At 40.9% G+C, this 14593-nt stretch overlaps 1 long non-coding RNA gene across 1 annotated transcript; it reads right to left on the bottom strand.

The window, feature by feature from the left end:
* Positions 1-1866: 1866 nt before the first annotated feature.
* Positions 1867-4916, bottom strand: LOC133740914 (uncharacterized). The gene is made up of 3 exons (XR_009861499.1): positions 3793-4916; positions 2716-2982; positions 1867-2566 (listed from the first exon to the last, which is right to left on the bottom strand). It is a non-coding gene; the product is annotated as an uncharacterized LOC133740914 (long non-coding RNA).
* Between the last annotated feature and the right edge of the window lie 9677 nt (positions 4917-14593).

Below are 14593 nucleotides of genomic sequence, written 5' to 3'. Positions count from 1 at the left end.
CATACGAGGCTGTGAGGACTGTAAACACTGCGTACCGCTGGGAGGACTCAGTCTGTTTGTTACGGGTATCCCCATGGGATGAGCGGTTGCCCTTGTTGTAATGCTGGTCCTTCTGCCGCTTGCTTTGGTAGTTGCCCTGTTGCCACTCTCTCTTCTTATCAGTTGGCGGCGTAGCAGAGGTTTTGCTAGCGGTTTCCTGATGGCTGGCGGAGGGTTGGGTGGACTTTGCAGGTGTTGGTGGTGGTGGCGGGGTTTCTGCATATGTGATGAATTCTGCCTGTGCATGGATGACAGCCTCGCTCATGACATGGTCATATGCGGCATTTGGATGATTGTATTTGAGGTGATAGAGAAATGGCCCCTTGAGGATTCCTTGCTTGAAGGCTGTCAGCGCCATTGTTTTATCAAGATAGCGGCATTGAGACGTTGCCGCTCGCCACCTGGTGACAAACGCCTTTAATGTTTCCTCTGCCCCCTGCTTGAGGTTGAACAACTGAGTTGTGTTGTGATGTCCGGCGGCCAACAGGATGAACCGAGCAAGGAAAGCATTTGATAGTGCATGAAATGAGTCGATGGATCCTGGCGGGCATTCAAAGAACCAGCTCATTGCCTCACTATCCAATGTTTCGCTGAACAAGTGGTAGAGGGTGGCGTCATCAAATCCCTTGTTGTTAGTGACTTTTTTGAAAGTGTCCATGTGGACGAAGGGGTCAGACATGCCGCTGTAATGTGACATCTTTGGTGTCTTTGCGTGTGCTGGTCTGACGGCTTGCAGGATCCTGGCGATGAATGGCCCTGGTCTGGACGTAAAGAGCGGATTTGGAATTAGCGCTGGGGCGCCTGCCTCCGCCCGGACTAGCCTTTGTTGCATCGCCAGCGGGCCCTGCCTGGAGGTTCCGCTGAACCAGCTCCTGCCTGGGGGCAGGTGGATTACCTTCAGTTCTAGCCCTAGCTGCCGAGCGGTTGGTGTTTGGCTGTGATTCCGCCTCCTGCTCCATCATTAGGAGGGGTAGAGGAGGTGGGCCCATTATTTCTGGTGGGTTCAGCGGTACCTGCATCTGTATGACTGGCATGGGTACCATTCCGACGGTACTGGGTCGACTGCGTCTGGTGCTCCGCGATTGCTCGCTCTGTGCTGTGTTGGCCAAGGACTGAAAAGTTGAAATTATCGCCGAAATTTCGACGATAATTTCATTTTTTTGATGTGCCGATATTTTGGGGTCATTCCAATTAAATTTCGTCAGAAATTTTCGATATTTCCGGAAATTTCGCGAAATATCGGGAAATCTTCGATATAATGACGATATTTTGGCGTGCCTTCCAGAAGCTTCCATATTAAGACCAATTTCTCACCTGCCACGTCACTACCACGTGATTGACTTTTAGTTGGAATAAAAATATTCCTCTCAAAAAAGCCAATTTGCAGCCGCCGGGGTTCGAACCCAGCTTGGCTGGATACACTTGATTGACTAGATCATCTCTGCTACCCTTGCATATGCGTATAAATTGCAACTTTAAATATATAAACGTAGTATGTAATGAATCTGATAACTGAGGTTTGTGTCTAATAACTAATTTACAACTCTCATTTTTTACTTACATTTTCTTTTTCTTTTTTGAGAATAATTTTTACTTACATTTCTATTCACCAACAGTTCGAAATTTTTATAACAACCTTTAAAAATTACTCATAAATTGAGTCAAATTTACTCATTGGTTGCACCTTTCATATTTTAAAAAAAAAAAAAATTTGAGATGTTTAAAGTAAATTTTAGAAAATTGTCAGCGATTCAACATTTATTATTTCACCTTAAGTTAGTACAACTTACTATATAATAATATTTATTCAAGGTTTCTTGTGAAATATAGTAGATAATTAATAAACATTTCTAAAAGTTTCATGTAAAATTTCCATGTTTTTATTCAAATTTACATCATTTTTCTCGATTATTTACCGATATCGATATTTCCGTCGAAATTTTCATTTTCCGGACTATCGATATTAATTTCCTCGATACTCGATATTTTAGTCATTGGTGTTGGCGTTTGCCTCCAGCGCCTTTTTTTAGTTCGTCGAACCTTGACATCAGTGTGGCCACCTGCTTTTGGGTCTCCGCCTTCTCTCAGCGTTCTTGTTCGCGCTCCCTGTTTGCCTTGTGGAGGTCCGCTAATGCCAGCTCATACAAAGCGGCGAGGTCCTGGATCGGTGGGCGGCTGCTGCCCGGCTAGGTCCCACTACAGTTTGGGTCAGCGGGACCTGGGATGAGCCCTGGGGCCCCACGCTAGGGTTGGCCGGCGTGTTAAATAGTGCACGGTTAACATTAACCGCTGGGTCAACGTTAGCCGCGGGGTTGGTGGGGTGGGGGTTGGCGGATTGATCCGCTTGCTCCTCAGCGTTTCCCCCGCTACCGTTAGTCATGGTGGTTGTGGTGGGATGGCCTTTTGTTCAGAGGTTCCCACAGACGGCGCTAATGTTAATGTTTAAAGTTCAGCGGTAGCTAAACCTTGGTTAACGCTGGTCCGATGGGCGGACTGCTACTTGTGATATTCTCAGAGCTTCCGTTACCTGTCAAGTAAAATACACAGGGCGTCAGAGGGAGACCGCGTTGGGCGGTCTTCTCTTCTCAGATGCCTAAGTTAGTCAATGTATTTGTATTGACAAAGTAACAGTAGGTAAGTAGTAAATGCGTAATTAATGAGGAGAGAGGAGAGAACCTTTTATAGGTGAGGAGGGAGCTGATCTTCTCCATGTTTTCGATGTGGGACTGATATGCTTCAATTCCCAGCTTCTGGAGCTTCTGATGCTGTCTTGGCGGGGCGCGTGGCGGCACGTCAAGGATGATCTGGGGGTAAGCCGGGGCTCAGGCGGTAGCCTGCTTGGCTGTGTGATACGCTTTAAGCAAGCGCATAATTTAACCCTGAAATGTCATTAGTAGCATAGAGCAAATAGGGATCGTTCTATTCCGGGGATTGAGGGTACACCTGTCATTGTCAAACAATTAAACAATTAAAATTGAAACAAAGTATAATATTCACAAAGATATTCACAAGTATAAACAATTATTTACGAAAAAGGGGGGATTTAGGTTTTGGTTTTCGAAAATTAACTAAGTTAAGAAAACAAATAAAACACAAAAACATAATTACACGAATGGAATGAGAGAACAAAGATCAAAATCGAAACTTATGATTAAAATCGATTCAAACCCTAACATTGTTCATCTAAGTCATGAGAAAGGAGTTGATCATGTGAAACATTCGAAAGCAAATGAATTCCCATTTTTTACTTTTCAATGCTAATTAACCTAAGCGAAAGCACCTAGATTAATCCTATCAAACATGCAATCAAACCCTAGAAAGCTAGTCAATCATGTCATGTGTAACGCATTACACATAGAGAAAGGCTATCAACTCAAGTGTACAACTTAGTATGGAAAAGTCCACCTAATTGCAATTCTCTTTAATTAAATTCGATCTTTGTACAAAACCTTTACTACTTTGATTCAAGTTTACACAAAACGAAAAGTCGATTTCATGTTCTTAAACCTAGCACCATTCATATCGAAACCCTAAGTGTTTGCAACCACATAAGATTAAAATACAAAAGATATCTATAAAGCAAATTTAATTAAACAAACTCACATAAGCAACTCTCGAATTACAATAATAGAATCTGAAAATTCTCATTTAATCATAAAAATTCCAGAAATAATAACTTTGTTCAATCATGAATGTCAACTAAAGCAAACCAACGAAATTCAAACAAAGGTTACAAAGTAGAGGTCGAATTACACCGTGGATGGAAGATGAGGATGAATGATTTTCGTTGTGATCCTTGAAGCTTGAAAGCAAGTCTTCAATGGTGGATGGTGGAGGAATAGTCACGGCTCCTTCTTCTCCCTTCGGCCTTGCTTGAACTCCGTGGCTTGCTTTAGAGGATGGAGAGAAAATGGAAGAAGCTCACGGCAACAATATAATTTTTCTGAATTTTTCTAAGGGATGTGGAACTCCTTTCAACGTCAAAGATGTGGGTATATATAGGAGCACGGCTAGGGTTCACAAAGCAATCAGAAATTTCCACATAGCTTCCACCAATGAGAATTCGCCAAGTAAGCTTTGTGATGTAGTCCAACCAATCATAGAATGCCAAGTAATCCGTGTGATGTGTTCCAACCAATCAAAATTCTCTAAAATACCTCCCTAATATTTAATTGCCGAATTTCCTTGAAATTATTCTGATTTTCTTCATGAATTTCGGCTAATATTCCTTTAGGGAATTTAGGGATGCACCTAGACACGTTTTCAGCTTTTCTTGGTCTCCACCTTTTTCTCTTTCCTTTTATTTCTCCCTTGAATCTCTCTTGGCGTCATCTCCTTGATTATTTCTGATTTTCACGTTGGCAATCACACCAAATTATTCCTCCAACAATATTTCCTTCCCATAAAAGTCTCCCAAGAAAATCTCTCCTTGAAATCCTCAATCAATCATCTTTAATTCCCATGTTGTCACCTTGTTTTTCTTCTTAAGTATTACACGGCAAATTTAATCCCCAAGGAAAATATATTTTTCTTTTTAAAAACTCTTCCTTGATTTCCTCTTGGCATTATATTTTCTGATTTTCCACGTCATTTCCTTGCCATGTCATCTTCATGAAGCTTCTCTTTCCATTTATGAACTCAATTCAGCTTATTTATTCCAAAGACCTGAAAATAGAAGCTTTCTAAAATAAGAAATGGAAACTTTCCTAAACTAAAATGGAAACTTTCTAAAAATGGAAAATAGAAACTACAAAACGGAAACTTTCTACAATTAGGAACTTTCCCAATCAAAGAATGGAAACTTTCCTAAACAGAGTTTTATTAAGGAAATAACGCAGGAAATGTAGGGAAATAGCAGTTAAAACGTAGCATTAAAATGCTCCTATCACTGTGTTCCCGTAGGTCACTCCTTTGGCGGGAGTTGGCACCGCTGGCGGTAGCATGAGCGTGGCTCATTATAGCTAATTATGCTTGCAAATGCTTATGTAAGTACACTCTTCTATCTTTACTTCTTTCTTTCCAAGCTCCACTCCCCCAACTCCAAAACCCTATTTTCTCCGTCACGTCAACTCATCAATTGACTTGGCCGAGTCAGTCCCAGACCCTTACGAGATGATGTCCGACGAGCAACACCGGGATTCCAAGTTCTCCGACCGGAATCTCCACCAGAAAGTCCACAAGCTCCTCGAATCAGCGCCGTTTCGGAACCCCAATTTAGGAGGGGTAGTTTCTGGTGATGTGAAGCTCACGGTGGTGGCCAAGGATGGTTTTAGGGTTTCCATGGATGTGTTCTAGCTTCAAAAAGCCGATTTTTCGCCGAAAAGCTTAGGAAAGATAGAGGGGTTTCACATTGTGTGGAGATTTCTGACTGTGATGATGTGGAGGTGTATGTGGAAACCGTGGTGTTGATGTACCTAACGCCCACTGCTTAAACGCAACTCCCCTCATCAAACAATTTTCCGACAATACGAAGGTCTATAGCCAGGAGTAGGGGACTCCCTGGAGGGCCTAGTAGGGGCCCACCCGAAAGGGCATAAGCGTTCACTCTGACAAAATTCTATATGGACGACGCACTCACACTAATTATGCTCGTTATACGACACAAAGCTACGCTTTGGTATAAACTCTACAAGAAAACCCTCCTTGACTAGGGACTTCTGGGACTTGTGCATACAGCCCAGTATAATTAGCAACGGTTACGCTCATGCCTCATGACATCCTTTGAGCTACCCGTTCATGCCTCATGGTATCCCCGAGCTCTAACGCTCTTGCCTTCCTGGCAACCCTGAGCTCTAACGCTCTTGCCTTCCTGGCAACCCTGAGCTCTAACGCTCTTGCCTTCCTGGCAACCCTGAGCTCTAACGCTTTTGCCTGCCCGGCAACCCTGAGCTTCACTGTGACAACCTGAATTTTAAAGTGGAAAGTTATTATTGAGAAAAAAAAAAAAATTATCCAATTTTACTAGTTTTAAAGCTCTTGAAAAATATTTGAAATTTTTTTTTAGTAGGTCAAATTTTATTTTCAGTTACATAAGAATAAAGTAGACATTTTCACGAGTTCGTAGCAATTTTCGGTGATTTTTTCGGATTCTCCAACTATTTTTAATGATTTTTTGAAGTTTGAGTAGAAATTACATTAGTTTGGACACATGTCGCGTTATTATTGGTCGGTATGCATTACTTGGTGACCAAGGACAGCAGCCCTACGTGTTGCAAGTGGGAATATGTATATCAGATGTTTGACATGTGGCAGATAGTGATAATGCATTTATCAGATTTGGACATGTGGCGTACAAGTGTTGGAAAATTAATGCCTTGACATGTGTCATTCACTTATGGACCAAAACCATAAAACTGACCCAATTGTGTCAGTTATTCAGCCCTATAAATAGGACCCAACCAGATCATTATTTCTCCACAATTTTCGGAGTTTCTCTCTCCTACATTTCTCTCTTTCCATTTTCTCTCTCTAGGATTTGTTTTTGGAATAACTTTTGAACCGTAAGTCCGATTTAGGATCCGTTTTCGCCTACGGATTCGTCTTGACGAGCTCTTTCTATTGGTGGAAAGAAAATTCAGATTTGGTGAAACTATTTTTTGACGACCTAGGAGGCTTGATTTTATTTCATATCATCCACGATTGTCGGAAATAAGGTAGGGGGATCTCGGGGAAACTTTTTATGATTGGATGTTGATTTTATGTGCTTCATGTATATGTTATTCTTGTTAATATTTTTTTTGAATTATTTATTTGATAATATTTTAATTACATGTACTAAATGTACGTTGATCGATGTAAGTGCATATTATCATGGAGGTTGTTATTTATCAAGTGTAAAGGAGTTGGGGGAAAATTATGGTTATTTGGTGATTGTGGGAATTATCTTTTGTGTAGTTGAGTCTGAACATTGTAGGGATCAAGCTCAGGCAAGCCCGTGTGCACAATTAGGTTTAGAATATCGGCAGTATAATTGTCGATATATTTGGGTGATTTGGGCTTGGAGATCAATGTTTCAGACAAGATGACTAGCAAAAGGGGTTTGGGGGATTTGGTTGAGTCAGGGGGTTAATTTATATGTTTGGATATTTAAGTCACAGTTGCAAAACTGTAAAGTACACGGTATGGGACGTGTAGGCTTGCATATTCTGATATATGGATTAACGGGTTTATAAATGGAGTTGGAATGCATCATTGGTTGATATGCATGTTATAATTGAAATATATGATGGTATTATCTTTGGTCAATTATCCATGAGGAAGTTTTATATCCCTACTGAGCCGCTGGTTGAGCTTACCCCTTAACAGATTTTGCAGGTATGGAATCAAGATACTAGAGCAAGAAGTTCCGATATGTATATAATGTCAAATGGGTTGTGAAATTTGTGTTTTCTTTATGTTTGTTTGGAATAAAGAAAGAGTACTAGTGTACTATGTGATAAAGACTATGTAATATATGCTTCCGCTGGAATTTTGAGATCTTGTTATCTAGTTGTTAGTCCACGATTATTTTTTTTTTTGTCATATTTTGATTATAGAGATTTTAGTTTTATAATTAAGATGTGATTCACACCTTAACTCAAGATTATAAGATTAGCTCGCGTCAGGGCGTGACATTCACGCTCTTTCTTTCCCGGCAACCCTGAACTTTACACTCATGTCTCCTCGGCATAACAAACATTAATGGAACATTGAATTCTTCTATCATTTGTTGTTTGCAACAATCAAATTTTTTTCACGTTCCATTAATACGAGCGAAAACCTAACTAACATAAACGTTTGCATACTCATTGTTCATGAGTTACAAATCTTGCCTTCACGGCACTCATGCAACTTACACCTCACGGGCGTAACCTCGTCAATTTGACCTCGTTCATCTTCTTGCGAACGCCATATGCACTTCATATGCTCATTTTTCATATATTCACACAACCATGTGCATTCTCGAGCTCATAACCGATCGTACTCGGCACCATTCACATATATACATCGTCATGTATCATGCACCTCGTACATTCGTACATGCTAATACATATTGGAGCAACTCACACACGTTGCCCGATACAACAAGCATTCTACATGCACACTCTTCTATCTTTGTTTTGCAGGTTAAAGAGTCCCTTCTTGCTTACGGAGTTCGGGGACTTGTAGGGGCTGGTCGCTGCCCGGACGTCACTTATGCTTGATGACATCATGTGTATAACTCCCCAACCAAGAAGCTCCTCTTACTTGGGGACTTCGGGGACTTGTACATACCTCCACTAGTATGGAGGATTGGGTACATCACCAACCATAAGTAACACCCTCTTAGTGGACCCACAAGCCATGGTGGGACCCAACCGCGATATGCATGCCTTAGCTCGACGTCCAAACTACGCCGTGATAGTCGGAAGCGGCCAAGACCTCGCCGGGAAGCCACCTTCCCGGGCTTGTCAAGTTGCCTCCATAATAGCCTTTGAGGACTAGAAAGGGGACTTTGAGTCCCACATTGGAAAACAAGTGTAAGAGGCTCCCTTACTTATAAAAGGGACCTTCATCCACTTAGATCAACATCCCATTACAATTGTCTTTGTAATCATGTTGGGCCGCAAGGCCCAAACACATATAGTTGAATATTTCAAGTGGATGTAGTCTCCCCCAAAGTGGGAGATGAACCACTATACTTCTTGTGTGTGTGTATCTCTAGCTCTCTCTCTCTCTTTCTCTCTTCTCTAACATTAATTAGACCCCCGCGGATCCTAACGTTAACAAACGATTGTATCTGATATTGGGAATTGAGTCTTACTAGGATGAATGTGGCTTTCTAAGTTTCTAGTCTTATGTTTATATTTTGATGTTTTACAGCCTTTAAAAGCCAAGCATTACATATGTTTCACTTTATGACACCCTCAGTTTGTTCCCTCTTTCCTACTAGATAATTCTCCACGTATAATGCTTATATAATTTTCCATTGGCATTTAGTGAACTTTTAAATGTTCTTGACCTTTTCTTTTTCTAAGACTAGCACTTTACCCTATTTAGAAGTCTGGACTGAGCCCTGTACAGTTTTTGAGTAAGGAATGCTCGGTGTTGCCTACCGAGCCCTCGACGACAACTAAAGGTTCAGTAAGATATTAGTACAAAATAACTATGAAGTGTGTGGTAGCCAGCCTCTAAAGGCTATGAAGAGAGTTCATTAATCAATCAATGAATACTACTACATAAATTATCACCACACTGGTTCTGCCACACAGGTTCTATTACTCCACACTATATATTTAATCACACTCTCAAACACAACTTTCACCATTCTCAAAAAAATATCGAAAACCTTTTCAAATATTATTTTCACAATTCAAAACCATCACCAAAATTGTACATACATCATTTAAAACTCAAAACTGGCAACACCGTCTTTTCTTCCCAACTTCATTTATTTTCCTCCAACTCACATTGCACAACAATAGAAATCAAATCTCGTAAAACAATGTTTTTCACTTCACCAAACAATTCCAACTATATCTCACAATCTACTCAAACCGAAAATCATTTGTAACAAATCATTGTTTTTACTTACTCATGAACCGTTGACGATCTGGTTCACATAATTTAAAAACAAATATTTATTTTGCGACAGATATGATTTTACAGCTAACATTTTATTCTACTAACTATCACTCAACTAATTTATCACCCAAGACAATGTGAGATTTTCTCACCTCCATATCTTGCTGCGTCTTCACACAAAAACCAAGACAAGCACAAAACCATCCAAACTCCGCTCACACAATTCAGTCAATCACCTAATCACATCAAGGTCACACTCAATATAACACAAGGCACACAATCATTTTAAAGTTCGAAACACTTGAACTATAAACCGAAGGATACGTCAATTGAGACGAAACCCCATCGGAGACCACCTAAGGCCTCCAAAACACTTCTAGGATCAAACCACAAGAGGACGATCCACAGGTCGGATCCTCTCGGATCAAAAACCGAACAAACCGAAACTGTAATTAACCCAACTCAACCAAAACTCAAGCAAACACAAAAGTAAACATACCCACACGTTTGTATCGACAAATGGAGGCTAACGAATCAAGGAACTGCCCCTAGACTGGCCAGAAGCCACCGAAAAACTCCACCACAGACGGTGGTAGCGCTGCCGTTAACCTCTGAATTGGACGGCGAGACCTATGCCAAACTTTTCCTCTCAACATGTACATCAACATTCATAACTAGCACAAACTCTGAATCGAAGCCATATGGTCGGAATTTACCTCGAAAGCTCTAAAACTCAATGAACCCTAGAATCCCAATCTTTAAAATTCGACATCCACACTTTGAATCGTTGCAAGCCACTATAGGGGAAAGATTTTACGTCCTCTGGGCTTCAAAAGCCCTCAAGAAACGTCTCCTGAGGTGGCCGAAATCGAAAGTTTCAAGGAGGACCCTGACTGCAGCGCCACCACTTCACCCTTGCTGCGTCGTCCACGGCTCAAACCGAACCACCATACCGCCGCAGACTTGTAGAGAGATGAGTGGCAAAGAGAATAAAATTGGTGGCGCGTCGATTGGTGGCCGAAAGAGAGAGAAATCGCTTGTTGAAGTTTGGTCCCTAAATGCAGCTCGGGAGAGAGGAAAGAGAAAAAGTTTCCAAAAATAGAAACTTAGGTTTTTCTGATTTTTTTCAGAAATTTTCCTATTTAACCAAAATGGAAACTTTTTCCGATGCCATAACTTCTTCATACGAACTCCGATTTTCGCGTTCCACGTATCCACGAACGCGCATCGATGCGCTCTACGACTTTCGTGAAGGCAACCCTTTGACCCCTTGAAAGTAAAACGTTTTAAGTAATTATTCGTCCGAAACACTTTCGCTTCACCCTCGAACCACGAAATTCTACTAACAAACACTTTATTAATTCCAAGAAATTAATAAGGAATTTCCGGGGTATTACATTTATCAATTGAGTTAATGAGATGACTTAAGAGTGAGTGTTGGATCATAATTCATATACATATTTGTGCCCTAAAATATGGAAATTACTTGTTCTAAAGTCCAATTTAATGTTGACTAATCAAATTCCATTATTTCCCTAATCTTGTACTTTTACTTAACCTTTGTGTTTATTTATATATATTTATATTGTTTTCCTTATCATGCTAGGAAATGATGGAGAAGCATGGAAATGCACTAAAAAGTCAACCTTAGCACATTTTCTTACTCCGGCTTGGAGAAAGCGAGCTAGACAAGGAAGCAGGGGCGGCATCTTGATCAAACAAACTCCAAATGAGTTGACACTTTCCAGATGCATTCTAGACATTCTAAGGATCATTTCTTATGAAGAGTGAAAGAGCTAGTTCGAAGTGTAAGGCCTTCAAAAGATCGGTCTAAGTTTCTGACTAAAAGAAGAAAACTGCAAAGCCGGACCTATACGGATTCCGGCAGCATTTCCGGCCAAACCACGGTGAACTAAGCTCTGAAATTTTACCAAGATGATCTACACTTATCAATGAACATTTGGTATGAAGAAGTAGAAGGCCAATTCCAAAGTCTCGGTGGAGATTCAATTGAAGGAAGCTTCAGAAGCAGAAAACAAAGTCAAAACATGGCAGTTTGGCCTAGAACCTTCTTTGGACGGATTTCTTGTGCATTTTTGGAGGGTCTATGTCTCTATGATGCTGAAATTATCAAGGAGAGCCCTAGAATAATCCTACAAGATTATGGCAAGATTAGTCCATCATACTATCATTTGGATAATAGGCATCCCTATGCACCTTCTCTCCTTTGGTTATCACATTGACTTTGGTGACCCAAAACCACCCCAACACTCTTCATTTTGTTGTTTCCCATGCACAATAAAGAGAGCAGCTGCTCTTCTCTTCTCCTAAGTCATCTTTTCTACTCTACACTCTAATAACTCATCATTACTTCCCTCTTTTTACTCCATCTCTTCCATACTTTTTTCCCTTGTTTTTAGGATCTATTACCACTCTCATACTCCACCTCCATGCTTCTTACAATGCTTGAGCTGCTCTCTTTTTCTTCCATTCATCATTTTACTCCTCTCTCTCTTCTCTATATAAGCATCTCTTCTCACAAGGAAGAGGCATCACCCATTCCACCCCATTACATCTTCTTTCTCTCTTCATCTCCTTCATAAAACCTCCATATCCACCTCCCAAAATCCAAACCCATAATATCCATACTCCTCAACCTCCATCACCACCACCATTACTCCATCACTACCACTCAAAGTTGGCCAAAGGAGCATCATATCTTCATCACCATTCCATTCATCATCACCATCAAGAAGCTTATCATCCATCCATTCCACCATCAAGGAGGATTCAAGGAGCATTGAAGGAGGAAAACAAATGAGGAGCTAGCCATTGATTTGTCAAGCTTCAACTAGTTCATTCTTTCCTTAACTCTTTGATTTACCTTGATGTACTTTATAGATTTGATGCTAATTTGTATGATTATGAGTGAGTAGTTACTTTGTTAGGGCTAGGGTTGAAAGCCCTAGCCAAACTTGTATGAATTGGTGTTTTAATTGACATTTGATGTTATTTGTGATTTTCATCTTCATATGCTAAATCAAGAAGTGAATGCATTCATTCAAACTTAACTACTTTGGATGTGTTGTATTTGTCATCTCATGAAAAAGTGTTTAGGGAGTAGTTAACCTTGAGCATTGATGGCATGATAGCATCCTCTATGTGCATATGAAGGTTGTGAGTTAAAATCACCTAGATCTAGGATTGGTTTGCTTGCATGATTATCTAAACTCAAAGCTTTAGGAACAATGAATTGAGACTTAACCGGTAATTGGAATTGTTCTTAGGTAGTTAATTCTAGACTTATCCGGTTGGAATTAATAACATTAAAGGAGTTTAAGCCTTTGTAGTCTTATCCGGATGCAAAGAGGGTAATTGGGAAATTAGAATAGCATCACTTGTATTTGAACTTCAATACTTGCAAGGGAGGTTAGTGGTAGACAATGTCACCCCTAACTTCATCCATTATATTACTAGTTTAGTTTAGAGTTGTTTAGTTTACATTTGAGCATTTATTTTAATTTGGTTCACCACTCTATCCAACAAACAATTTCACTGTCACCACAATGCACACTCACCATGAGCCTAGATTTCCTTGTGAATTAGGTTTGTGATTGTATATTTGCATATTCTAGCTCTCCTTAGGTTAACACCCTAGCTAGTAAAAGGAATCCAATCCTCGTGGGTTAGACAACCTTTCTTAAATCTCTATACTATTACTTGTACCCCTTATACTTGAGGGTGGCTATTTGGCTAACAGTGAGCAAGGTATAGATTAATTCCAAGAGTTTTGATCCCTAAACCTCCAAATGGACTGTACAAACGGGATGGTTAGACCATTTTCAGGCTCTATAACGGTAAATGGACACTCTCACTACTCTTTACCATTTGTTAAGGATGTAATTGGCTAAAAAGATCAATCATTAGGTTTGATATATATATCCTAGTACTTTGTATCAATTGGAAGGAGGGGCTTGCCAAGTTACTAGAATAAACTAAGGATACCCTTTAACACGCTTTCTCTCATCTTTCTTAGCATCCCACCCCCCTCGTATAGTAAGGGGACCTCTGATTGCGGGGCTTTCTCTTATATAGGTCTATTTTCTCTAACTTTACTCATCGGTTAGAGTATCACTGTTACGTCCCGAACCCAAATTCACCCGTTTACTGGTCATTTGGACGGTAAACGACAACTACTTTCACTTTTACTGTCGTTTCAGCACTTTTAGTGGCCCTAAAAGTCGACTTTTTGTTCGGGTCAGAATTTGAGAAAAGTTTCTTCACGAAAGTTGTAGAGAATGTTAAACCGAGCGCGTGCATATGTGGTTCGTAAAAATCGGAGCTCGTATACGAAAGTTATAGGTGAAAAATGAAAAGTTACTGTTCAAGGTAAGTTTCTATAAAAGGGAAAATCACTGTGGTAAGTTTCCAATTTTGGAAACTTACCGGGCTCTCTCTCTCTCCTCTCCCCCGATCTCTCCTCCTCCGGTTCGGGGGTTTTTCTTTTGAATTTCCGGCCTAATTTCCGATTCCGGCCACCTGACGGCGTGCCACCGGTCATTCTGGGACCGCCTCTTCCTTCCCTACACGCTGGTACCCTGGGCTTTCGACGATTTGGCCGAAAAACCTCGATTCGAAGCAAATTCTCCTCCGGGTGCAATTTTGGTTTTTCCGGCGATTCCGCCGTTCCCGGCCGTCTCCGACCACCAGACTTGGATCAAAAGGAGCGCTTTGAGCCGGCGAACGTTTCCCCTAAGGCCTTTTGCTCCGATTTGCATCGTGGAGGTCGAATCGACGAAGAACATCCTAGGGTCCGAAGCTTGATTTCTGGGTTTTCTTCATCGGCTTAATCCAAGCTCTTAAAGGTAAAATTGGAACTTGTTGTAGTTGAATGAATGGTTGGGTTTGTTGAGTAGAAGCTACTGTCCAAATTTGGTGGCCATCGGAGGTGGTGACCGCCGGCGCGTGGGCCCCACTCGCCGCCACTGTGGGTGGCCCGTGGTGGCGCGTA

The sequence above is a fragment of the Rosa rugosa genome, chromosome 3, assembly GCF_958449725.1.
Source record: "Rosa rugosa chromosome 3, drRosRugo1.1, whole genome shotgun sequence".
NCBI lineage: Eukaryota > Viridiplantae > Streptophyta > Magnoliopsida > Rosales > Rosaceae > Rosa > Rosa rugosa.
The sequence above is the reverse complement of the archived record's forward strand: the minus strand, read 5'-3'. Positions and strand labels throughout refer to the sequence as shown.